The sequence below is a fragment of the Leptonychotes weddellii genome, chromosome 12, assembly GCF_054177405.1.
Source record: "Leptonychotes weddellii isolate Sample4059 chromosome 12, ASM5417740v2, whole genome shotgun sequence".
NCBI lineage: Eukaryota > Metazoa > Chordata > Mammalia > Carnivora > Phocidae > Leptonychotes > Leptonychotes weddellii.
This window is the reverse complement of record NC_138380.1, coordinates 29,562,354-29,589,261: the sequence shown is the minus strand read 5'-3', so window position 1 is coordinate 29,589,261 and position 26,908 is coordinate 29,562,354. Positions and strand designations below refer to the sequence as shown.

Sequence of the window (26,908 nt, the reverse complement as noted above, 5' to 3'; positions counted from 1 at the left end):
ATGGGTTTGTAACTTTAAGATCATGTTAAAACGAATTTTAAATAAAATTGAAGTTTTTCTCTAAAATAAGTGATTCTGAGGAAATTCATCCACATGCTCTAATTTATGGAAAGAGATAATCTGCACAGACATGAAGACGCAAGCTCTAGAAGCTCGTCTCCACTGTGAGTATCTTCATGGAGTTTACAGCCTGTCGCATTTGCCTCAGTGTTTAACTTGGAAGTACAATGAGCTTCCTTCTCTTTACTCCTTGATCACACATAGAAAATGCTAATTATTAGGGTGTTACAAAATTTATTTCGGTGCTCTGAAGAACTATGTGGACTTTACCATACCTTCCATTCCTTGGATTCTACGATTCTTCCTTCCCGGCCGACACAAAAGCCCAAAAGTCCCATCTTTAAATACTATCACATTGGGGGTAAGGTCTTCAGCATATGAATTTTAAAGATTTATTTGAGAGAGAGAGAAAGCGAGAGACCGAGTACAAGTGGAGGGGGAGGGGCAGAGGGAGAGGGAAAAGCAGACTCCCCACTGCGCCGGGAGCCCGATGTGGGGCTCCATCTTAGGACCTTGGGATCATGACCTGAACTGAAGGTAGATGCTTAACCGACTGAGCCACCCAGGCTCCCTCAACATATGAATTTTAGGAGGACACAATTCAGTCCATAGCAGATGGTAAGTAATCTTGCCAACAAGGACCCTATCTTATACTTTTTTAGTTTCCAAGGAGGGAGCTCATTCTAATTACACATGTGCTGCCATGGAGATCAGAAAATGTATTGGTTAATTAAAGGTGGTAGCTTGTTAATCTTTTGTTCATTGTGATATGAAATTCAATCACACTTTCATAGTAATCCATGGGATTTTGTCATTGAGTTATCCTTCTGTTAGAATGCTAATAAGCAACAATAGCAGTTCAGTTTATGTGTTTAATTATTCTCTTTTCCTTTTCTAGAACATCAACATCTTTTATGTATGCTAAGTTTTCTAGGATATGATAAATTTGTGAGATCTCCTCAACAGATATAATTACACTAGTTTATCATAGGTGAATTAAGTTCAGATTCTTTGTAGGGAAAAGTGAATGTTTTTATACTCTTTACATCAAACATTGAATAGACATGAGGACAAGAGACAAAGGAAGAAATGGCACATCCTGAGTTTAGCCAGCACTCCTTATAACCAACCTACTTTGTTTTTTCTGTGCCAAAATAGTGGGTTAGTTCAGTCACTTCAGTTAGAGATATTGGTGCCTTAATCCTCCACATAGACAGTCAGATAGATTAGAGCACGGAATGATGGGAACTTTCTTTTAGTTTTTTACATCTTTCAGGAGGAAGAAAGGAAAAGAAAAAGTTAAGAAATCCCTTGGCTTTGACTTTGCTGAGACTTTCTGATGAATCTATGTCTAACAATATTTCAAAGTACTGATTTTTTTTTTTAGCATACTATGATAGGACATTGTCCTGTAAATGGAAAAATATCTCATTCAAATAAAAATAAAAAATAACTGGAAATAGAATCTTAAGTGTTTGTTTTTGTTCTTGTTTTTGAATTTCACTCAATTCTCTTTTGAGGTTCTAGGCAGAATTAAATAAGAAAGAAAATGTGCGTGATAAGGTTCTTAATAATGAGTGGTGATTTTATGTAAATGATAAAATACAGCTCCAATTTTTTTTTTTTTTTTTTTTGCTTTAAGCCTAGGACAAAGATAAAAAGTTTTCAGAATGATAAAGCTTGTGTTTCCATTCATTGTGTTTCATTCAGTTGAGAGGCTATGGAAGAAGATTTTTATTTTTACATTTGTATAAAATAATTACATCTGCTAATTTCTTGGTTTCTTTTTCTATAGAAGCATAGTTTACTAAACACTAACTCAGAAAATACTTGTAAAACTGTTATCCTTTGGTGTCTCCCTTACCCATGGGACATCATTTTATGCCAGTGTATGCCATTTATAGCAATTTCCAATAGGTATTATTTATAATAATCTATACCGCTGTCTGTGTATAAGATTGGAGGCACACTAATTTCAGAACATTAAATCCCTATTCAGGGGATTTATTTATTTAATAATTAATACAGCTATGACAATATAATATGGCATTTATTTAAAGACGTTTTTTGTTTTGCTACCTTGGCTTTTTAATACGGTATTTTACTAAACTGTAAAACAAAATTTATCTTGTTTTTTTGAACTTAAAATTTATGGGATGATGTATATGGGAAAGGTTTTGTTTTTGTTGTTTTTTCTTTTTCATTATCTGGTTCAGCATACTGGTAAATAAACACATATCCCTTTGCTTTTCCTAATTAACACTTTTTTAGAGCATTTTTAAGAAGAAATGTGATATAATTATCATAAAAAGTCAGCAAAAACATTAATGAAATATCAAGGTAATTAAAAAACTACTTTCCTATAGGCTTCTGTCAGGGGCTTGCAGAAAAGTCTCAGAAGAATTTGCTTTTTTCACAGCTATTTAATTAACTTGAGAAGAGTCCCAAGTGTACCCTTAATACAAATATGCTTCGCAAAAGGTGGTGGCTCTAATATTTACGGGGGTGTCTTCACCAGCGGCCAGACCAAGACCAAAATGCTGTGCTTTTCACGGGCAATTTGGTTATAATTTATTAATTTCAGCAGAAGTTTAAGCATATAAACAGGGTAATTTCATTGTGAGCTTTGCCAGAATAGCTCCTAAAATCATTCCTTATATTGGTTGCCTCATAAATCTGTTTTATAGCCAAATGTTCACCAATTTTCTTCAAGTCCGGATATTCCTGGCCCAGGCTTCTTCAGGGAAAAGATTTCTTTATGTAACATTTGTTCCCCAGAGATGTGTCTGTGGGAAAGGACTTTTATCTGCAACAATTGTAAGGGTTTCCTAGCAAGTGGTGCCATGGAACAGAAGTAGATGGATCCCTGCTGTGTTCTCTATAGGCCAGAGTATATTGCAGAAACTTAACACATGTTCATTAAAGCAAAGCAAAACAAAGAAAACACAACTGGACCTTAAAGAGGAACAAATAAGTAATCACAATCTGTATTTTGTTTTTGTTTTGGGTGTATCTCTTAAATTGACTAGCACTTACAGAGCATACTGCTCTGATTGATACTCTGGAGGCACTTCCACATATATTGTTAGTTGTTATTATAGTTATTGGTATTGTTTCACATATATTATTAGTTAAGTCTTAGAGTAACCTTGTGAGGTTCAGCTATTTTTTTCAATTTATTTATTTGAGAGAGAGAGAGAGAGCACGTGCGTGTGTGGGCAGGGGGAGGGGTAGAGGGAGAGGGAGAGAGAGAATCTCAAGCAGACTCCCTGCCAAGTGGGGAACCCAGTTCAGGGCTTGATCTCACAACCCTGAGATCATGACTTGAGTTGAAATCAAGAGTCAGTCGTTTAACCCACTGAGCCACCAGGCACCCGGGTTCAGCTATTTTTCTAATTATACTGATAAGGAACTGAAGTTCAAGGGGAAGCCTTAGGCAAGATTCCATAGCTGGTTAGGAATAGAACTAGAAATTTGAGGGCGTTTTTCATTCTAGGTGGTTGGCTACCCTTCTATACTGTGTTCCCCTCTTTGTGTTCTATCCAGTGCAGGCTGCATATGTAGAACAGAAAGGAAGGGATTCAGCCGAAAATCCTTGTTTTCTTTTCTGTGTGACTCAGCCCAGCCGAGATTACTGGGCTCTCTACGACAGCGTAATCCAAGTCGCCATTATTTCTGCCCTAGCACGCCGCAGTGGCCTTCTGACGGCATGCTCTCCCCCTCACAGCAGCCACTGATCTTTCTGAAACGTAATTTGGATCATGTCATCCTTCTGCCGAAAAGCCTTCAGCGATTTTCCATTGTACCTAAAATAAAATGCAAAATGCTTATTTTGGTCTACAAGACCCAACACATTCTGGCTCCTGCTTATCTTTGCCTCACTTGTTTAGTGTCCCCTAACCATACACAGTTCCTGGAATGCCTCGAGCTTTTTCCTGGCCTCAAAACCTTGCACCGGCACTTTTGTCTGCGGTTTAAGTTCTTTCTGACTACCTTCAGCTGATTGAGCCTTCAGTTTTTTTTTTTTTAAAGATTTTTTTTTTGTTTTCTTTATTTATTTGAAAGAGAGAGAATGAGAGACAGCATGAGAGGGAGGAGGGTCAGAGGGAGAAGCAGACTCCCTGCCGAGCAGGGAGCCCGATGCGGGACTCGATCCCGGGACTCCAGGATCATGACCTGAGCCGAAGGCAGTCGTTTAACCAACTGAGCCACCCAGGCGCCCCGAGCCTTCAGTTTTTAGCCCAGATGTCATTTCCTGAAGAAATACCTTCTCTCACCTCTTGATCGAAGCCTTCTTGTTTTATTCAGATTCTTTTTCTCTCCTGGCATTTATAATTTGCCTTTATGTTCCTGTAATAAGTAACATTTAGAGAGCCCTTGCAGTGTGCCAGTCACTGAGTACTGCCTTTAGCCCTGTTTAATAGATGAGGGAAGTAAGATGCTGTCCTGGATTACAGTAAGTCCTGAGCCAGGCTTTCAATCCAGACTTCCTCCACAAGACTGCACGTTCTAGGAGGGCAGGAACCAGGCCCATGTGTTGCTACGTGTCCACCTGCCTGGCATGTGGTAGACCCTCAACAATTGAACAAATGACTTGTTTTCATAAGAGTGTTATTGAAATGTAGTGAACATATGTAAAACCTGCCCTTTTAAAGTATGCAATTCAGTGCTTTTTAGTATTTCCAGAGTTGGGCAACCATCACCACTATCTAATTTTAGAATGTTTGCATCAGTCCTAAAAGAAACCCTGTACCCATTAACAGTCACTTCTCATTTCCCCCTTCCCCATTCCCTGGAAACCGCTAATCTACTTTCTGTCTCTGTGGATTTTCTTATTCTGGAAATTTCATGTAAATAGAATCATACAACATATGGCTTTCTGTGACTGGCTTCTTTCACTTAGCGTAATCTTTTCAAGCTCCACCCATGTGATGGCATGTGTCAGTGCTCCTTTTTTTTTTTTTTTCTGAATATGATTCTCTTATACAGATGGAAATATTGTCTATTATTTATCCATTCATCATTTGATGGGGATTTGAGTTGTTTCTACTTTTTGGTTTTATGAATAATATTGCTGTGAACATTTGTGTGCACATTTTTGTGAGGATATATGCTTTCAATTCTCATGGGCATATACTTAGGAGTAGAATTGCTGGTCATGTGGTAACTCTGTTTAACATTTTCAAGAATTGACAAACTATTTTCCAAAGTGGCACAGTGACTAAGACCTGTCAAAGAAAACCAGAACTGGATAGTAGTTGTAAAGGCAGACTTTATTCAGGACTACCGCAGTAGGGGAAAGAGACCTCAGTATGCAACTGAGCTCAATTCTGAATACAACAAGGAAATGTGGGGATTTATAGCCAAGGAGCAGGGTAGGGGTAGGGGGAATCAGTGGTTGGAAAATTACTATGAGGGTAGGGTTATCTTTGCTGAACTGACCTAACAGAATTCTTGCTGAAGGCAGGCCAGGGTGATATTACATGGGGGATGGTGGGGGATGAAGAATTTGATGAGCTATTGAGGATTATCAGATATTAAGGGTGGGGGGTTCTGGCTAAATCTACTTAACAGGATTCTTGCTAAAATTGGGCAATGGAAAGGCAGACATGCAAGTCCAAAAGTCAAGGCCTACAGGAAAGAGGATTCAGAGGAACCTGGTTAAGATTTGGTTAGAGAGACTTGTCAGACTCTTAACAGATAATTCATGTGTTACCTTTCTAGTGCTTTTCCTCCACTGTATCAGTAAGGAAACTAACAATAAATTCTCTTAAATTCCCTTAAATTCTACACAGTCCATTTCATTCAGGATCCAACAGATATTTATTGACATGGTGTTGGCTGAGTTGGGATACAGCGTATGAGTATTTTCTTAAAGCTGATAAAGCTGTTTAATTTTCTATTTCATGCTTACAAATTAGTATCTCTGTTTTGTTTTTAGATCTATATGGGAAGATTTAGCAAGTCTGATAGATTAGGCCTGTTTGGAAATCTCATTTATGCTATAAAGAGTGAAAGGCAACATCATGTATTATTGTAGGGTTCACAGTTTAGGACACTGGTCTCATTTAAGTAAATTACTGTTCCCACCATAAATAAACATTTTAAGCGTAATGAATATCTTTTCTTTCTTCCTTTTCCTTTTTTACTCTTCTTCCCTTTTATAAAAAGCATTTCCTTTCTGTGCCTCAGGGTGGGTGGTGGTTCTGGTTCAGTACTAAGTTGTTTTTATTACTATTATTATTTTATCCCACTTAATGCAACATTGTTAGAGTAGGTTGTTTATAACTTAACAAGCTATTGCTAAGAATGATTTTTAACTTTCTCATAAACTGTTTCATCCCATGTTTCTTTCTGCTTTACCATCACCCATCTACAGTGTGTCACAAATCTTCAATTAATGCAAATTCAAATTTATTCTGAGAATTTACCAGTGTTCCTGAAAATAATAATTGGCCTTCTTGGGGAGTTGGGAATCCAGAGTTGTTACTCAATTAGAAAAATGAAGGCCTCTGAGTGACTAAAGCAGAAGCTTCCTAACCTTCACCAAGGTTAACTGGAGCCTTTTCTGTGCGGTAAGTAACTAATCTGTGCCAGCTCCCATTGTAATGATTATAATTGCTTGGGTTACATTAATATTCATGGCACATGCCTTGCACCTTATGTGGCGCTCATTCTCTGTGTCTCTGACTAATGTACCATTTTGCCTTTCACTTTGGCATGGGGAACCATGATTTTGGTTGTGAAGGATGTGAAGCAGAGAGCAGCTGAGGGAAGAATGAATACCCAGAACCCAGTGCCAGGATTAACATACTGATGTAGATATTCTGAGAAGGGATCTTTTGAGTCAGGTTAAAAGGAAATGCCAAGTGGAGCTGAAGCGGACCTTGCCCTGGCACGTGATACTCATCAAGAAGGTGCTTGGCTTCACTGGGCTACATTTTGTTCCTGGGTTGCCGGCTGCCTCGAGCCAGCTGCTTAGGCACAGCTAAAATAAAGGCAAGAAAATTTTCACTATATATTTGATATTTGAGAATCTGCCAGTAATTTCTCAAGCTTAGAATGTTGGCAGCAGCATATGAATGAAAGCTAATACCTTCAAGATCTAAAAGAAAAATAGCTTATCCTTCTTGCCTCTGTGGAATGATTTTTAAAAGGCTGTACCTTCTCTCTTTGGATGCTTTTTAGAGGAAAGGGGAAAAATATTTTTCATTTCTACTCTTGTGTAATGTGACCAGATGTAAAATTGAATTTTAATAAGTACATTGCAAACATGAATGGGCAGTACAGCCATGTAAAGTTTTGTGGATTTAGAATCATAGAAAGAAGTAGCTACTGGAATTTAAATGCCCTTCCACAGTGGACCTTCCAAGTAGAAACCTGATGTGTAATTAAACCCTTCTCTTCCACTACCAGCTTCCCCACTGCATCCTAAACTTGATATCTAGCAATAGACAATATCACTCCTCTTTGTGTACTTTTGGTTATTATTATTGGAAGACTCCCCAACTTGTTCCTTCTCTGGAGCCTTTGGATGCTCATTTGAGAGACACAGGCCGATAAGAGGATCCGAAGTGACATGAACCCCCTCGGTGCACGTGGAAGTAGTTTGGTTCATGGGTTTTCGGGGCACCCCTCCCGAACTGGGTCCTACTATAGATTTTAGGCTCTTCCCCTCTGTGCAGTGTTTCTCATGTTTCTTTGTCAGAGACAGATATGGGAATGGATGCCCTAGCCAGATGGGGTCACAGGCCAAAGCTCACTGCTGAAACGGAATCCCCTTGAAATCCTTTTAGGTTAATTTTGCATCTTGCCTTTTAGTATATCCAGATGATTTTAGTATCAAAATATTTAATGGTCATTTAATCATCAAATAAAATTGATGTTCCAAGAAGGTATTATGGCATGTTTAAACTGGGGCTTCCTGATGTTACATGCACCCCAGTTTGGAGAATTGTGGACTTAGTGTGACTTTGGGAAAATTTTTACCTAATACTCAGTCCCTTATTCGAAATGGACCTGGTAGATACCAGGTATTTTCAGAGCATGTGGTGGTAGAATTTGGGTAATTATTAACTTATTTCACCTGTCTATTCATAGTGTTGTGAAAAGAGGTCAGACTGAAAGTCCAGAAGTCTGAGTTCTAGATTTGGCTCACTATTAACTTGTGACATTGGACAGGCCCATTTTCTCATCAATAAAATGAAGGCGTGAACTATGAGAGATAAAGCAGCATTTTCCAAAGTATGTTTCGTGGATTATTGCTTTCTAAAGATATTTTAAGAGTGGTTGCCAGGGGCTGGGAGGAGGGGGAAATGGGGAGTTGTGGTTTAATGGGTTTAGAGTTTCAGTTTCGCAAGATGAAAAGTTCTGGAGATTGGTTGCACAACAGTGTGAACATATTTAACTCTACTGAACTATACACTTAAAAATGGTCAAGATGATAAATTTTTGTTATATGTATTTTACCACAATTGGAAAAAAAAGTATTCTAAGGGTTCCACCCTTAAATAAACATAAATAGTATATTAAATTCCCCTTCTGGAGAGTTACAGTGCATTCAGCCTGTAGAAGCTTCTGAGACATCTTGTACTGAAAAAAAATCTGCTTAACTTCCACCCAGTATTTCTCAAGTTGCCCCTCCCCCAATTAAACTAACATCTCTTAATAGCCTATGAAACTTACATTTGGAAGAGTCCCATTTAGGAAGTGGTGATGTGAGGTCTTTTCCAGCTCAAACATGTTACCCTTCTTCAAAGACATCAGATGATAATATGGGCTATTCCAAAGTAAGGCCTTAGGGTAGCACAATTGATAAAGATTAATTCAGGCCTTCCCAACCTTTTCCACATCATGGCAGGTATAGAAAGCAATAATATTTGAGTGACACAGCGGGGTAAACAGATAAGGTGGCTCAGAGCTGGGAGTTAACCCAGTCAGCACAGCAGTTGGATAAAGGTGTGGTAATCAGATCTGTAAAAAGTTAACACTGAGCATGAAATGTCTTGTTCTTCAGATATCATGTTCAGCCTGTGAAAGAGGCATTAGAGGTAAAATATACTACACTATATTCCTTTTCATTTTCCTTAAAAAAATATACTAAACTATGTTCCATTTGCTTTTTCCTTGGCAACAGTTTCCACTTTAGGTAAACCAGAAACTGTCTTGACCTACGGTTATTACTGGCCTTTAGACCTAACTGGAAATCTCCAGTGGTGTGAGAGTGAGGGTAAGAGTTTTCTGGCAGGATAATACTCTTCCACAGTTTATTTAATACACTTAGTGACTAATTCAACAGCCTCTTATTTTTAAAGTGAGAACATATGTACTAATGTCATAAGCAGAATAATTTTCATTAATGGGAGAAATTTTTTTCAACCTCCCATTTCCTAGAGGAATAATTATCTGGGGCAGTGATATGGATTGGATATGGGGAAGAAAATCATATTCATATTAGTGTGTTTTTAAATATGGCATAGATCAGTGTGTGAAAGCAACATTTCACATTAAGACCTCTTAACTGAAGTCATCCTTAGGCCTTACCCTCTACTCTATTCCCCTCAGTTGCTGTTATTCTACAATATTATATTCTGAATGGCTTGCTTAAAAATTTTAGACTGAAGGAAAAAACCAAGAGAATGGGTTAGATTTGAAAACGACTTATATCATTGTTCAGTTAGTGTTTCTATTCAGCTCACCTAGAAACGAAGATTGGTTATGATCTACTTAGTAATAGATGTTTTGATTTCAGAAATGCCAGGTCTTCTCTAGATTATCTTTTGCACTTATTGCCGTTTTTTTCCTTAGAACAGTTCTTATTTTTACTTATATTCACTCTTTACTATTTTCTAAGAATCCTGTTGGAGAGAGTTCAGGTTTTTAAAACTAAACATAAAATTGCATCCTTACTTAGTGGCAGGGATCTACTATGAAATCCTGTTGACAACCTCTTCCGGGTTTTGGAGGCAGAAGTTTAATTACTACCTATTGGTTGAGTTTGCTTTTGCAATTCTTGGGACCTGGGCAGGCGAGCTAGTTCCTTCTAGCAGAGCAAGGTCGGTGCGCAGGAGCCAGAATTGGGAAAGAGATGCAGCCCATGCAATTGGTCTAGCTTTAGGGGTGGATGAAGGAAATGAAGTGTGTCACATCAAGTCCAGAGTCCAAAGAGGTGCTTAGGCAGTAAGGCACGTGGTAGGCTATTGCAGAAGGGAGCTTGAGACAAAGAAAGGGGGAGCATGGTAGCTAAAAACTGTTGGCTTACGATTCTCTGAAGTCCAGGCAAGCTGTGCTGGTGCCCACCAGGGAGCCCTGAGGCTGGCCTTCTGTCTTTGAAGAACAGGACTGAAGAGGGAAGGGAAATTAGCAGGTTACTGGAATGAGACCTGGGGAAAAAAGCAGAAGAAACTCTGTAATGAACAGTGGGAGAAATCAATAGGCCATTTAACCATATTGCTAGGCCTCCCCCTGGTCTACTGCTGTATAGCAGTTTAAATGAATGACGTAGGTCTGGATGTTCTGAAATAGAAAACTATCCAAAATATTAAGTTTAAGTGAAAATTGTAGTATATAACATGTCTTTTTCTAGGGAAAAATATATCTCAGTGAGCTTGCAGAAATATACTATTTCACTGAGATAGTAAAAGGAACCTGGGGATGCGGTAAAGTAGAACTCTATTCAGATGAATGATACAGACACCTCAGGCATACTTTGTGGAGACAGTTATATTGTTTGCCTTTTAAAAGTTTTCATTTTCCTGTCTCCCTGAAAATGTCCATGATTATTGAATAATAACTGCCTAAAGCCGCCGAATGTCGCTGGTACTCCAGAAGAGAGGCAGCCTGTCATAGAGGGCAGTGTGTAAGGGCTTAGGGGGCACAGACTCCAGATCCAGGCTGCCTGGGTTTAAATCCTGCTTCTACCCTGAGTACTTGTTTGACTTTGAGTAAGTCACTTAACTTCTCTGTGCCTGTTCCACCATCTGTAAAATGGGGACAATAGTACTTATTTTACACAGTAGTTATGAGGATTACATGAGCCAATATTTGTAAAATGTATAGGACAGGGTCTGGTCCATACTAAGCTCTACACAAATGTCCGTTAAGCAGATAAAACACATTTTTTGTCAGCTTCTAGTGACCAGTCAGGAACTAATCTCAGACTTTTCTTTCTGTTTCGTGTAGATGTCTTTCTCTTAGGGCATTAAATTTTTAAAAAAGTACTGTTTCAAGCGCTATGGAAAAAATACAGTTAAAATTCTTGTGAGATCACTGGATTGGATTTTTATTTTACCTTAATCCTTCTGAAATTAAGGGGGGAAAATCACACCAGTTACTTTAAACTGGGCTATTTTATGTATTTGTCCTCCACTGGTATAGTAAGTAAATATTGTTACATGATTTCTCATATACAGTTAATCTAGTATCTAGTTTGGATGGCTGGTCTGTTTTCCCTCATGGATAATGCTTTGACAGTTAGGCAAAGTAAACCACACAAAAACTATTTCTGGGCTCCTGCCACACCCACACCATGAGCTCGTCTGGCAGAAGATAATGCACTTTGTACATTGGGAATGGCCAGGCCCAATAGGTACATGGAAAAGAAAAGTCATTAGATACCCTGTGACTTCAAATAATGAAGTAGAGTAATAGGCTTTTGTTTTAATAAGGCTTTGAGAGATTAAACCTCCTACCTAGATCTTTGTAATGCCATTGGGTAAAGTTAAGGAAACCATCACGAGATAATAAATAAATAATGGTGTTCTAGTTAGAATCCCTACAAAATTTGGAAATTTGTCTTCTCCTGAGACAGTGAGCTATACTTAGCTGACATGTTTGTTTGCCAGTAAGTAGTGATGCTATGGTGAATAATGCTCCTTTTGTACTTGTACTCTTTTGTATAATTTCATTGAATGATTTCAAATTAATTAGCACTGCAGCAGAGCTATGAGATGATATCACAATTTGGGTTATTAAATGAATTTAATAATCTTAAGTATAGTTTATTCTTTATAGCTTAGTTCCAAGCAACTGAACACTTAAAAATTATTTCTTGGTGAACATGATACCAGTGGTTTGCTCATATGGTGAAAATAATTCTTATCCCTTCCTGAGGATTTTCAGGAACAAAAATGAAAGTAATTACTGTAAAACACATTGCAAATATGTTCAAATATATTCTATTCAAGAAAATCGTACTGACTAGTATCCTTCATGTTGCTTAAGTATATAAGAACCCATAGTTTAAAGGTTTAAAATTTTTAAAATTTTTGAATAGACACTGTAATGCCCATCGAATTCATCATGGTGACAATTTTTACTTTGCTCCATGGCAGAAGTTCTAGGAGCTCGTTATTAGTGAGTTGAGTCCTTTGTGATACGAATTGCAGAGTCTGTAGTTTTTAGCTTAAATCCTATGCTGGATTTGTCTTTGGAGATTTGTCATTTGTCTTAGAGTTGAAAAGGACCTTAGAGTCCAAATCCTTCAATTTATCAATGAGAAAAATTAGCTCAGAGAGACATTAAGCTTTTGGCTCAAGAGAGAGCAAATCTGATCCCTAGATCTTTTCTAGGAAGAAGTGTTCCACTTAGCTAGAAGAAATTGAGAAGCAGAGGGAAGAACCTTAGTTGCAGTATGTTTATACAATGGTTTTATACAACACTGACATAGAATCCCAAGCATAGTTTGTAGCTTCTTAATGTCGAGAAGGTACAATTTAGCATTTCACCAACTTAACAGTAGAACAGAAAAAATAAGAATTTCAAGAACTATAATCCTTCTTTTTACAACCTTAGTTTTAGGAGCATTGCTGATTATTAATCTAGCCATCTGGAGACACTAATTGCACTTACTGGGTTATTATATAAAGATTGTGATTCCAAGTTATCATGTTACTTTCATTTTTTTCTAATGGAGTTATTATACTATTATCAACTTATTACCATGCAGTAACTTACATTATTTAAACAACACTGCTTAAAGCCCATAGTGAAGCACTGAAATTCATGCCCATCTGGAAAAAGCGGAATGCCAAGAAGGATGCTTTGCATCAGGGTCATTCCTACTGTTATAAAGCATGAAAAAGAATGTAACAACAAAGAGTCATGGTTGTATGAATGCCTTTATGGGTAATAAAGTTTGAATTAGCATATTCAGAGCATTCTAAGACAATTAATGTCCACTCTGTTAGTTAATTGGTCGGGGTGAATTCTTTCTTAGTGTTTCATTTGCCTTATAATTAGCTGTAGCTCAGCAATTAAATCATGTCACCAGCCCACTGCGGTACTGAAGGATGGTGATAGTGCTTGGGTGGGTAGCACAGCTCCATGCAGACTGTGCATATTAAATCAGAGTTGCTGGGCTTCTTAAATGGCTCTCCTTGTTGGGCTTGGGAGCAGTTTTTTTAAGTTCTTGAATAATCTGTGTGTTATCCATATACAGTCGTAAATGCACTGAAACAATTCCATGTAAGATTTTGACTAGCAAGACTGTAGCTTTGTAAACCTTAAAAATCGTCCTCACGTACTGTCTTTCTGAAACTGTAATTCAGATACATATAAACATATGTAACTTCTCCTATTTATTTCTCCTAGAAAACTTCCTAAGAAAGGTAGAGTTGTGTTGCTGTTGTTGCTGATGCTATTAATCTGTCAACATATCCTTAAATATCTCATTTAAACTAAAATAAATTGAAATATTCTTTTAAAAATTCCCCTAAATTGCTGCTTTAAAAAATATCTCATTCACTGAAATAAAAAATAGCATGTATTAGTTGTTTCTAAATCTATGTATATATTGATTGGTTACCAGAATAACACATGTGCATAACAGATCTCAGACTACCGAGAATGTAAAAAGTATAAAAGTTCCATGTAATCCCACCTCCGAAGATTACTATTTTATGATTTCTAGTTTTATGTCATGTTTTGAAAATCTTTACTCCCCACCCCCTGGCCCTGATTAAAAAACAACAATGCATATAGTTGAAAATTTCAAGTCTACACTGAAGGAAAAAAAAAAATCCCATGTAGTTCTTCCATTCAGAGGTGAGCACTACTGGAATGTTTGCCTTGTAACCGCCACGTTTTTTTCTGTACTTAGAAACTGTACCTACATTGATAGTAAATGTATCATCTATGAATTTTTAAATAAAAGGTGTCGAACTATTAAGTTATATATTCTGCTTTTTTTTTTTTTTTTTAAGATTTTATTTATTTATTTGACAGAGAGAGACACGGTGAGAGAGGGAACACAAGCAGGGGGAGTGGGAAAGGGAGAAGCAGGCTTCCCTCTAAGCAGGGAGCCCGACGTGGGGCTTGATCCCAGGACCCTGGGATCATGACCCGAGCTGAAGGCAGACGCTCAACGACTGAGCCACCAAGGTGCCCCTATATATTCTGCTTTTTAAAAAGATTTTATTTATTTGAGAGAGAGAGAGAGAGTGCAGGCATGAGCAGAGGGAGGGGCAGAGGGAGAGGGACAAGCAGATTTCCCTGCTGAGCAGGGAGCCCGACATAACACCGCCAGATCCCAGGACCCTGAGATCATGACCTGAGCCAGAGTCAGACACTTAACTGACTGAGCCACCCAGGTGCCCTATATTCTGTTTTTTATACTAAAAGGTGGTGATCATTTTTCATGTCATTTATAATGTGATTTTTAATGGTACTATTTCATAATGGGCATATATTGTTTAACCATTTTTCCTTTTGGATAGTTTTATTTTTTTGCTTTTAAAATAATATATTTATAAATATATTTTGCTGAATATCTTGAATTCCTGGATGTGTAGTGATTTAAAAAAACAACAACAGAAATATGCTCAATTCACATGTACAAAACTTCTAAGATGGACAAGTGGATGAACAAGATTTCATCATATTTTTAGGATGATGTTAACACTAAATTTGAAAATTCCAAGTTTAAGGCTTTTAATTTATATAGATAATATTCTAGGTTTAAACATTCTGGGTCTAGGTATTCAAACTCTTTAGTTGAATGTATAGTCACCACATTTGTGCAGGGGAGGCCTTCCAAGGTATATGTTTTAATATATTCTTGTTTATGTCCCTGAGTTTTATATTCATTGAATGTTTGGAGCTGTGTATACATATCACAGCAGAACCTAAATCCAAAGTGAAAAAGAGTCAAACACAGGATTTATGGGATTCTTGGGTATGGTAACTTTAGGATGCTTTCGATTTCCTTCTTGTTTTAGCAGACCTCACTCTAGGAGTAGAAAATATATTAGTTATTTTGTTTCAAAATAAAAGCAAAAATAATTATTATTTGAAAATGTAAAAGGATACTACCTCAAGTGTTAAGGCAGTAATTATGTGATTAGAACAGAACCACAGTTTTGTAGATATAGTAACTGTAATAGCTGTTGTATAAAGAGCTGATATGATTTGGTATCCAACACTGCCCTAGGAGCTTTTTGCCACTCTAATGAATCCTTACTAAGGCCAGGATAATAACATATGTGTGGCAGCTCTGAATACTTTGATTTTAGACATTAGACAGTGCTGCCTCTTTCTGTGTAAAATATCTGGCCCTGATTTTATCTTGACCCAAAGTGAGATAAATGAACAAGACAGAGAATAAAATAGAATACAGAATAGAATGCATCAGAATGTGCAGACATCATCCTTCATTGCTAATAATAGCCTTAAGGGAGAGTCAGTTATTTAACATGAGGTTTGTGTGGTAGTGAATGGCTCAGTAATCAGCCGCCATCCTCCCTTACCCTCAACTCAGGGGGAAGTCATTGCCAGGCCTGCATGCCCTAGACTGAGACTGTGGTTTGGGGCATTCCCTTGCTCTCAGATCCCAGAGGGCTTCCTGAGCCCAGCCATTGGGCCTGGCTTTGAAGCAAGCACCAGATTGCCGTTTCAGAAGAGACAGCGAGCATTAGAACCCTCAAAAAGCAAATCTGAAACTTAGACATTTCTCTTTGTTTTGTCTCCCCAAAGGTAGGGTTAGTTATCCAGAAGAAAGGTATGTTCCCAAGGGGAAAGAGCACAGGCTTTGGGCTCAGGTAGAGCTGTGTTCAAATTAGGGCTCAGCCCTTAACAGCTGCGTGTCCTTGGGGGCATCATTTAACCTCAGTAAGCCTTAGTTTCATCCATATAAAATCCATGGGTAATCTAACTTTGCAGGGCTGTGGTGGGAATCAAATGATTAAAAATATACATTAAACACCCAGAATAGCGCCTGACACATAGTAGCCCTTGGTAGATGGTCAGTAACTATTAGCCCTTCTCTCCACAGTATTTATTTGTTGAAGTGAAACAAGTATTTAAAAGTATGGCCTGATAAGACTTTTATTTTTTTGGCCCCATAACAATGATGTTGGACATTTTACAGATAATGATCTAAATGATATTGAAGGTGGCATTTTTGCAAATCACATGCTTACTGAATAGTCATGTTAAGTATTTCTTTATGCTTTGGTCTTTATGTCTGTCAGTTAGCATTATTTTATCTTAGCAAATTATTCCCAAGAGAAACTTAGCCTTTGTGTGTTATCATTAGAAGTGCTGTGTGTGCTAGTTTGTTTTTTTTTTCTTTTGGCAGTGCTGGGTTGGGGGTCGTGGTGGTATTTTTTTAAAAAATTCTCTGTGGTATTTTTTAGAATGTTTTGGAAAGACAACTTTGAAAATCCACTTTTTTCTTTTAAAATGGGTTTGTTTCTTTTAAAATAGTAACATGGTGCTTGGCCTTTCAGTGGTGGTACGGTTTGTAATACAGCTGGTCAGGGGTGCCTTCTGAGTTTGTGGCACAGGATTTCTTGGTGTGAGGTTGACTGACTCAGGTCAGGTCAGACCCAGGACTGTGGCCTCATTAACCTTGGATTTTAACCAACTACTGATCCACCTGGAGGTGAACTGCCTGGGCTCTAAGGATCTGTGCATTAGACAGTTGCTAATTAAAAACATGCCCTTCCCTCCCTCCCTCCCTTCCTTCCTCCCTTCCTCCCCCTTCCTTCCTTCCTTCCTTCCTTCCTTCCTTTCCTTTCCTTTTCTTTCTTTCTTTCTTTCTTTCTTTCTTTCTTTCTTTCTTTCTTTCTTTCTTTCTTTCTTTTGCATTACAGATGAATGGGTCATTCACAATGAGATATGACAATGTCTGAAAACTATTCAAGATAGTAAGAATAAATTCAAAAGGGAGAGAGAGGCCATTTTTAGGGATTGGGAGCATTTGTATTAGGGATGACAAAGGGCTTCTGGAATTTAGATGCATCTTTTAATACATTTTAAGAAAAACTAGCTTACTGAAATTTAAAAATACCAGTGCTCCAGTTTCCGCTTACTGTCACCTATAGACCTTACTTAGAGCTAGGTGCATTTGTGATTTGCCACTTATAATTTGCTGCCAGCCCTGGATGTGGGGAGATCATTTTAGGTGCCCTCTGGAATATTAACCACTCATTTGATGCAAATGCAAAGCCAAATCGAGTTACTGGAATTGAAAATAATGAAGCCAGTCTTTGAACAACCGGGCAGTTGGAACAGCTGAATACTTAAAATACTGGTCTGTCTAGTGGTTTCCCCTGCGACTTCTTACCTCTCTTGGTTAGGCATCTCACCCAGAGAGAGACAGCCATAACACAGCTTCCAGAAAACCATCTATTGTCGGGCAGCTTTTCACTCATAAGAGAAGTAAATTAGTCATTGAACTTTTAGAGAACGTAATGAAAACAAAACCTAACTTAGAATCAGATTTGAATTTTACTACCCCATGGCTTACAGTTGCTTCTTTGGCCCAAACTAATGTCTTCCTTTAAGGCAAACTCTTCAGCTATAAGTTAGCAGAGGGTTTCAAAACAAAGCAAGTAAACTAATAGAAAGTGCAAAAATCAGAATCAATAGAGTAGAAAATAGATTTATTTTTGTTCTGTCATTTAATCTCAACTGATAAAACAAATATACATATATGTAAGGTTCAAGTTTCTGTCACTTAAAGTGCTTCACTCTAATTATTCTTTAAGATCTACATAAAAAGAAGAATCTCAGAGAAAGTAAACACATTTCCAGTGATTAATCCTATGTCTTTAAAAGTTTGGTATAAGAGTGAGTCATTATTGGATTTCTCAGGGTGGATCTTGTTGCAGTGGAATAAAGGTTTAAATTTTATTCCTAATTCACTTACTAGTTCATGCGGTGCCATTTATATTTTCTTTTAACTTCAGTCCCACTTAATGATAAATTCTGTTCTTCTCCTTCCTGCCAGACTTCCTGTAGAAGTAGCTTATGCTTGCTGCCATAATTCCTTACCACTTACTGTCTGGAATCACTTGCAATTTGACTTTGGCCCCACTTTGCCAACGGTTCTCCAGACTCTCACCCTTTATGTCACATTGTTAAGAGCCACATAGTGTTGAATTTACCTCTGCAAATCTGATATGCCCAGCCTCCCACCCTCGTGGTATTACAGGAGCTTCCCTCTGAGGTAACTCTCAGAGCTGTATGTTTCCCACACCATTTCACTACTACTAGACATGTGTCTTACTCACATTGCTGTTCAGTGAGTATTTTCTAACTGTCTCTATAGAAAGTGTGATTTTCTCGACCTGGCATTTGAGCCAGCTTAATCTCCCCCTGCTGCTCCTCATCCTACCTACAGTACTCCAGCCCAGTTCTTTTGTGTATGCACTGGTATCTATGTGGCATCCATACCCTCTCTTCACTTCTCTCCAATCTAATGATAAAAGCTTATCCTTCTTTCAAAGCCCTTAAGGGCTACTGAAGTTTGTATGTGACCAGGCTTTGGACATTCCTTCATGGCTTGACAGAAGCAAGGGACAAGGAGCCATGAAGACTGAACACTCCGATAGTTTCCCAGATCACAGTTGAGAGAAGAAAGAAGGAATGTGCTCGCTCTACTCCTCAGTGGAGCCAGATGCCCAGTAAAGCAGAAATAGTATACCTGTAAAGTTGCCAAGGCAACATCCAGGGTAGAGAGAAGAGTAGACAGAATGATTTATGAGGATTTCTTGCCATTGGAATGGGTCTAAAATTATACTTCCATGTCTTCCTCACCAGGATAAATTCCACAGGATTTATCAAGGGAATTGTAATGCATAAAAGCTTGAGATGCTATCAGAGCTCAAGGAGACTGGGGTGAAGGGCAAGGAGAGGAGCAGCAAAAGCAACAAATGAGAAAAAGTGCTTCAGTATGTTTTTAATCTTCTCTTGAACTGATGCTGTGCCCAGATGTAAAACTGATTTTTTGGGAACATGCAAATGTTGTATATTTAAAATGTGCCTAGAAAAAAGCAAGTCCATTTACTGGAGTAAAATGGAGATGCTTGATTTCCATATTAAAAAATTACTCTGGGCTTCTACTTTAATATTAGTTGATTTACAAAGACAATTATGGATCAGCATGTGGACTGACATGTTGTCATGGCAACAGAGGTTGAAGTTGCATTTTATTTATGAACAGTGGGAAAAGAAGCTCTGGGACAGATAGAATTGGCATATCTTAACACCCTATCTGGGCATACTGCAGTTAGCCACAGTTATCAGATATCTACACTGATTTTCACTTTCATGAATTATACCTGATTGCATCAATTTTATATTGCTGCATAACAAATTACCACAAATATAGCAGCTTAAAACAACACACATTTATTATCTCATGGATTCCATCGGTCAGGAATTACGGGCACAGCTTAGCTGGGACTTTTGCTCTGGGTATTACAAGGCCATAATCAAGGTGTCAGTTAGGCTGTGATCTTACCTGCAAGCTCAGCTGAGGAAGAATCTGCTTCCAAGTTAACTCAGACTGTTGGCAGAAACCATTGTTGTTGAACTGAGGGCTTCAGTTTCATATTGGCTGCTGGCCTCAGTCCCTAGAGGCTGCTTATAATCCATTGCCACATAGCCCTCTCAACATGGTCACTCTCTTCATTACACTAGCAAGGAGAATCTCCAGCATGTCTGCTACTGAGAGAGTATCTTACATATCTCTTTGCTAGAAGCAAGTCACATGTCCCACCCACATTCAGGGGGAGAGAGTTACATAAAGATATGAACACCAGGAGGCAGGGATCATTATGGGTCACTTGAGAGTTTATCCATCATAGTGTCATTGTGAGGAAAGAGCAAGTTTTTTTCATTTTAAAAGCTGTGCCATCTGGAAATCTGTTCAAAATTAGCATATGTGTAAGTTAAAATATTAAAGCTTATATTTTTCATTTTCTTGTCCTTTGGTAAATGAGGAAGAGAAGTGAAGTTGCAACTCTACTTAATGGAATCTGACGGGAGGGAAGAGGTTAGCACGGTTGAAAGAACAATAGAGAATATTCCCTATTCTCACATAGAAAAATGCAAGTGATGGATTAAATTGTTCCTGTGTGTTCCCTAACCCACTTTGGAGGTCTGAGAAAACAGTTTGATAGAAGGTTCCTGCAAGACTAGCATGTGCCTCAATGCACCTTATGTAGACATGGGACTCTGTGTACTTTCTGTAATTAAATCAGAAATGTTGCTTTCCATGAAATGGATAATTTTCTAGTCCATCTTGATATTGCTGTCTCAGGGCTTGGAAGGTCCTGTGGCCTTAATTATTTGTTCTTTGTATTTAAAACATTTGCGGGGCGCATGGGTGGCTCAGTCGTTGAGCGTCTGCCTTCGGCTCAGGTCATGATTCCAGGTCCTGGGATCGAGCCCCGCATCGGGCTCCCTGCTCCGTGGGAAGTCTGCTTCTCCCTCTCCCACTCCCCCTGCTTGTGTTCCCTCCTCACTGTGTCTCTCTCTCTGTCAAATAAATAAATAAAATCTTTAAAAACAAAAAACAAAAACCATTTGCATACCCTCATGCTTAGGTTATAGTTTAGGCTTTAATACAGTGTGTGTCCTAAGCCACACAGGGACTTGAAGAAAACTAAGGAACAGGATTTTAGGTTTCCACGTGGCCTGTGGCTGAATTGATTGTTCCCACAGCATCTAGTAAGGCAGAGTTCAGAGATTTAGAATCACGTGGTTGAGTTAGGGGATTCAGTAATTTCTTTGCCTTCTAAAATGCTGCTTTCAAACTCACCCTCCAGTTTATTACCACCTCTAGCAACTAGAATTCAGTTAAAAGGACCCTTTTACTTCCTGGTGCTTCATTTATTTTGTAGGGCATAGGACAAATCACAGTGCAGGTGCTTTATTTCTTGGGCTGTGGTCTGTACCCAGTGGTTGGCACACAGAAGCGGGTGCTCAGTAAATGCCGGTATACTGCAGCTGCTACTACTATTAATACTAACTCAGTCAGCTGAGTTTCTTCTGTTTTTTACAACTGGACCAGTATGAGATGTCACATCACAAAAGGAAGAATAACATAGGGCACTTGGGGGGCTCAGTGGGTTAAGCATCTGCCTTTGGCTCAGGTCATGATCCCAGAATCCTGGGATTGAGTCCCGCATCCGGATCCCTGCTCCTCGGAGAGTCTGCTTCTCCCTCTCCCACTGCCCCCACTCATTCTCTCTCTCTCTCTCTCTCAGATAAATAAATAAAATCTTTAAAAAATGAAGAGTAACAAACATAAATAATGACAACAATATACATATTATTTACTGAGGTTTGCTGTGGTAGGCACTTTATTTATACTAAGGTATATAGTCCTCACAGCAGCCCTGTAACAAGATAGATGTTACTCTTATTTTAGGGACAGTGAAACGGCCTCAAAAGTACAGATTTGGGCCTGTGTTGAGATAAATGTTACTTTATTTACTAAGAAAAGTAAGTAAACCAGAGTCCCTTATTCCTTAAGTGTTTTTTAGCTAGACTGCATTGTACATCTGCTCATTGCATGTGGTTGTTAGTGAGAAGTCCTCTGTAGGTAATCTTGGAGACCAAACAGCAGGGAACACCCTTAAGTTTTAGAAATCCAGTTTGGACCCATTCGAATTTGTCTCATCTGAGAAGAGCCATTTGCTGTTAGTCAGCATTCCATGTATTTGTATGGCAGGCACTTTAGGAAGTAGCTTCACATCTTTAGTACGAATCCCCACCAGTGCCCCAACATGCACAAGTAAGTCTGTGGCACTTGTTCTGCCTTTCCCTTGCCCTCCGTGTCCGCGTACCTTCAGGCCCCTGAGCTGCGGTACTCTGCGTGGAATGCTCTGCAGCTCTACCTCTCACGGTCCCTTCACCCCTGCAGCTGCAGGCAACATCTGGACAACTCCTGATTCCTCTTACAGGTCTCAGGCAGGATACTTTTTCTTGGCAGAAATGTTGCTTGATGTCCTAATCCCTTTGGGTACCCTGTGCTTTTACAATTCCCTGACGTGTCCTCTTCGATATTTGCTTCTCCATTTCCTTGCCTCTCTCACCCATTGGATTGTGAGCCCGTCAGCGGCAGGACCAGTGCTTCCCGCATCTGGCCCGGGGTAGGCCCCCAGGGAGTCTGTGCTGGAGTATTGAGGGAATGTGCATTTCATCTGCGCCTCACAGCAGCCCTGGGAGGGGGTGGGGCTTTCCCAGGGCCTCCACATCACAGCTGATGTCACAAGTTACAGTCCGAGGCTCCTCACCCTGGTCTCTCTCCCAGGGATAATGCTGTTCCCTAAAATCTCTTCAGTTTTTGTTTTGTTTTTTTTTCCGTCCAGCCTAAATAAACTTAGTTTCTTTAACTTTTCTTCCTAGGGACTTTATTTCTAACATTTTCAATGGTGGATGATTGTTATTTTATAACTTTTTAAAGTTTTTCTATTTCACATGCCATATTTTAGAAAGACATTAAAAGGGACACAGGACAATAACTTTGGGTGTTGTAGACTTTACCACACTGCTTATTCAGTTCTTTCTAGTCAGTACCTCCCAGTCTTTGATGCTGCCTCGGCCTTTTCATTCCAGGGCTTCTCTGTGTGAGGTAGAATATGTCGAGGAGACAAACACAGGGTTGTGTGTTCGCCCTGTTTTGCAGAGGTCTTTTCCAGGAGTGTGGTTTGGAGATTGCTTGTGCTCTAAAGAATATGAAAGAAGGCTGGTATTGTCTTGAGAGACAGAAACGTGGCTGGCTCCTCACAGACACAGCCTCACAGGGCCATTCCTCATGAGCCCTGCTCACAGAAGTGATCCCTTGCTTCCCATAGCAGACCTGTTATCTCCTCTCTTCTGTGATCTAGAGAGGTCATTTAATTTTCTTTAAAAAACCTGTTTTTTTTTTTTTTATTAAGTAATCTCTACTCCCAACATGGGGCTCAAACTCAACCCCGAAATCAAGAGTCACATGCTCTACTGACTGAGCCAGCCAGGCACCCTTAGGTCATTTAATTTTCAATCCATGTTCCTATCCCTCCTGCCTAGTTTCTTCTCAGGACCATGCTTTATTCCTTCCCATTTGCTCATTGGTTAAATGAGGAGACTGTACTAAGTTGAAGTTGCGCATCATCAGAATGCTCCATGATTCAGTCCCCAAGGCTGCCCTTCACTACTGCGGTGTTCTTGGAGCAGTGACCAGTTAGGAGTGCCCTGCTGGAGCAGACGAAAAGGCTTCTGATTTATTAATTTTTGTCTATAGGTTGAAACAGGACATTATTGAAATTTTTATGAATTTATTCCTCACAAAGCTAGATTAGTCTTTATTTTTGAATTTGTTTTGCCTAGCCCTAACAGGTACGGAGGAACCAGTTGAATAGGTCTATAGCAGGAAAATCCTGTTTCAAAGCATATACCCCACAGTTTTCTGCTGCAGTTTTTAGGTACTTTATCAGGCCCTCATATGTTTTAACAAATAATTGCTAGTGGCCCTCATTGCTGATGAAACTAGGCAAGGTATTTCTTGTTTTAAGGCAGTCTGGTCTGCAGCGTGCAACCCTCCTGATTTAATGAGGGAATCTTTAATTAGTTTCTCCCTTCTTTCTGGGTGCCTACCTGCCTTTCCCCGTCCCGGGGCTGCACACGCCAATGATAAGATCACAGGGAACTTATCTTTAAAGGTCAGAGATAAAAATAAGTACAGTATTAAAAACATCCAATCTTTTAGTATGATTATTTAGAGTTCTTCTCCTTTTGAAATGAAAGGCTTTCCATTTGCTATTTTGTTTTTTCTTGCTTGTCAGCAATATCTGCATGCACCCTGTGATGTCATGAACCTGAACTTTGGGGGCAGGACTGCTGGCGTTCAGGTCTTTGCCCTCCTCCAGCTGTGAAATACCATGAATAATAATATTGACCTTATGGAGCTGAAGTGAGAATTAAACTCTCTGATATGTGAAAGTGCTTTGTTATTAACTTTAAATACATAGATAGATGGAAATGGCAAGTATTAAGTGTTGATATTTATGCCAAGAATTGCCAAATACCATGTCTTAGTGATTTCAGCCAGGATATTCAGAAAGACCATAAGGTTAATAGATTATTAAAGGAACACCTCCCACCCTCTGAAGTGTTTCTGTTTCTGCTACTGTCATTCTCTATGTGTGTCTCTATTTCTTTTAATGACTTTACATGATCTCTCAACTCTAGTAGCTTTCTACAACTGGATATAACAGAGACGAATCTTTTAATTATTAATTACCGCTGCTATGTAATCTTAAGTAAGTAAAACCAAATGGGAACACTGTATAGTTTTATCTCTTTAGATAACTCACATAATTTTCTTTTTCTTTTCTTTTTTTCTTTTTAAAGATTTTATTTACTTATTCGACAGAGAGAGAGAGCATAAGCAGGGGGAGCAGTAGAGGGAGAGGAAGAAGCAGGCTTCCCGCTGAGCAGGGAGCCTGACGTGGGGCTCCATCCCAGGACCCTGAGATCGTGACCTGAGCCGAAGGCAGACGCTTAGCCATCTGAGCTACCCAGGCGCCCTAATTTTCTTTTTCATTGATCAGTTAATTCTTGAGTTAATGATTTTCAGTAGATCTTTCCCCTCCATTGATTTGTGCTTTTGTTGCTGGGTAGTTATAGCAGGGCTACTAAAGGACTTTTCTAATTCAGGCACATCTTTTCCTCTTTCTTTTAGAAATGGATTTCGTAGAATTTTATACTCACTTTGTCCCCAGAAACCTACTGAAAAGTATATGATACATATATGAGAGTTCATAACTATAAAATGAAGCAAATACTCTGTTAGGATGACCTTTTAAAAAAATAATGGGGAATGTGGGGTCATTTATAGTATGAGGATGGAAATTTGGAGAATTTTAGGCACTTCAGAATCAGACTGGCATTTACAAGCTCTAGGTTTGTTTGTTTAATTTTCTCCTTTTAAAAAAATCTTCCTTTTTCCACCAACTTGCTTGGGAAATGACAACTCACCACAACTTCGGGTTTTTAATGGCCAGGCAAACCCAGCCTTAACTCAGCTGTACCTCTACAGGCTTGGCCGATTGCATCTTCTGTGCCTTTATCTTTAAAGATTTTATTTACTTATTCGACAGAGAGAGAGAGCATAAGCAGAGAGAGTGACTATCAACTGAGCACATTGTGTTAGTTCAGACTCTTGAGATTACAAGTGATAGCCCGCAAGTCAAACAAACTCAGTTAAGAGTGGGTGCAGGGGAGGGATGGCCGATAGCCAGGAAGGATGGAATCCATGCGCCCTTCTACATCTGCATCTCTGCAAAAGGTCCACAGCTCAAGCTGCTTCCCTCCTCAGCCTCTACAAATGTTTGGAAAGGCTGTGATCTTTTCTAAGATTTATTTATTTATTTATTAGAGAGAGAGAGCATGAGAGGGGGGAAGGGCAGAGGGAGAAGCAGACTCCCCGCCGAGCAAGGAGCCCGATGTGGGACTCAATCCCGGGACTCCAGGATCATGACTTGAGCCGAAGGCAGTCGCTTAACCAACTGAGCCACCCAGGCGCCCTAGGCTGTGATCTTTTCTTAGTACCTCAAAGCAGCCCCCTTATTCTGCTGACCTTGCCCTTCTGTCTGTCCCTCCTCCTGCCTGCGCTGGTCTAGTTAACTCCTACTTATTCTCCTGGACATCTTCTCCAGCCTTCAGCCCGAGGTGCATCCCTTTTGTCTGTGTGTGTGTGTGTTTAATTTAAATTCAATTAGCCAACCTATAGTACATCACTAGTTTCAGATGTAGCGTTCAACACCTATAATGTGTTTTTATAACATCCTATGCTCAGGACTTGTCTATGCACTTATCAAACTTTATGGTAATTACTTATTCATTTCCCAATTAGACTGTGACCTTCTAGACGTTGGGAACTGTGTCTGATTCATGGTTCCATTCCTTGTCCATGGTCTCATTCATAAACAGAGAGAAGTATTTGTTGAATGAGTGAACATGGAATCTGTGGTCATGTTGGTGACTTGGCTTTCTGCGCCGAGTTCAGGACAAATGCCAAAGCCTTTTCCCCTAATAATGTCAAAGCCCTACTTCTAACATCCTTCATTCTAAAACCAGACAATGTGATACCCTTCCACAAACGGACTCAGTAAAGAAATATGAATATGCATGCAGAAAGCTCTTAAGGTCAGTTGTTGTTTTGGTAATAATAAAAGTTTCATGCAATACTAGATACAAATGATAATGACTTAACATATATTTATAAAATATGGAAGTGAACCTTACTTAATGGATAGCCAGATCAACTGTATAGTTGATATGAACAGAGTGGCAGAAATTGGTCAGAAAAGTTCTTGACTGCACATTCCTTTTTAGTGGTTTATTTTTTATCTTTTTTTCATTGACTCCAGTTATTTTGATGAGCAGTCTAACAGCCTTTTAAGTAAGGTGAAAAAACTTTTACTAATGCATGCTAACTTTGTCAATTTGTGCTTCCTTCTTAAGAGTAATAATAGTATTAAAATCTTTAATAACTGCCAAAAATATACAGTTGACCCTTGAACAACATGAGATTGAACCTCCTGGGTCCACTTACACATGGATTTTTTCCAAT

The 26,908-nt window shown here is 39.0% G+C and overlaps 1 protein-coding gene across 8 annotated transcripts in view; it reads left to right on the top strand.

Moving 5' to 3' along the window:
* ST7 (suppression of tumorigenicity 7) overlaps positions 1 to 26,908 on the top strand; it is a 232,255-nt gene that overhangs the window by 90,671 nt on the left and 114,676 nt on the right. The gene's annotated exons all lie outside the window — the stretch shown is intronic.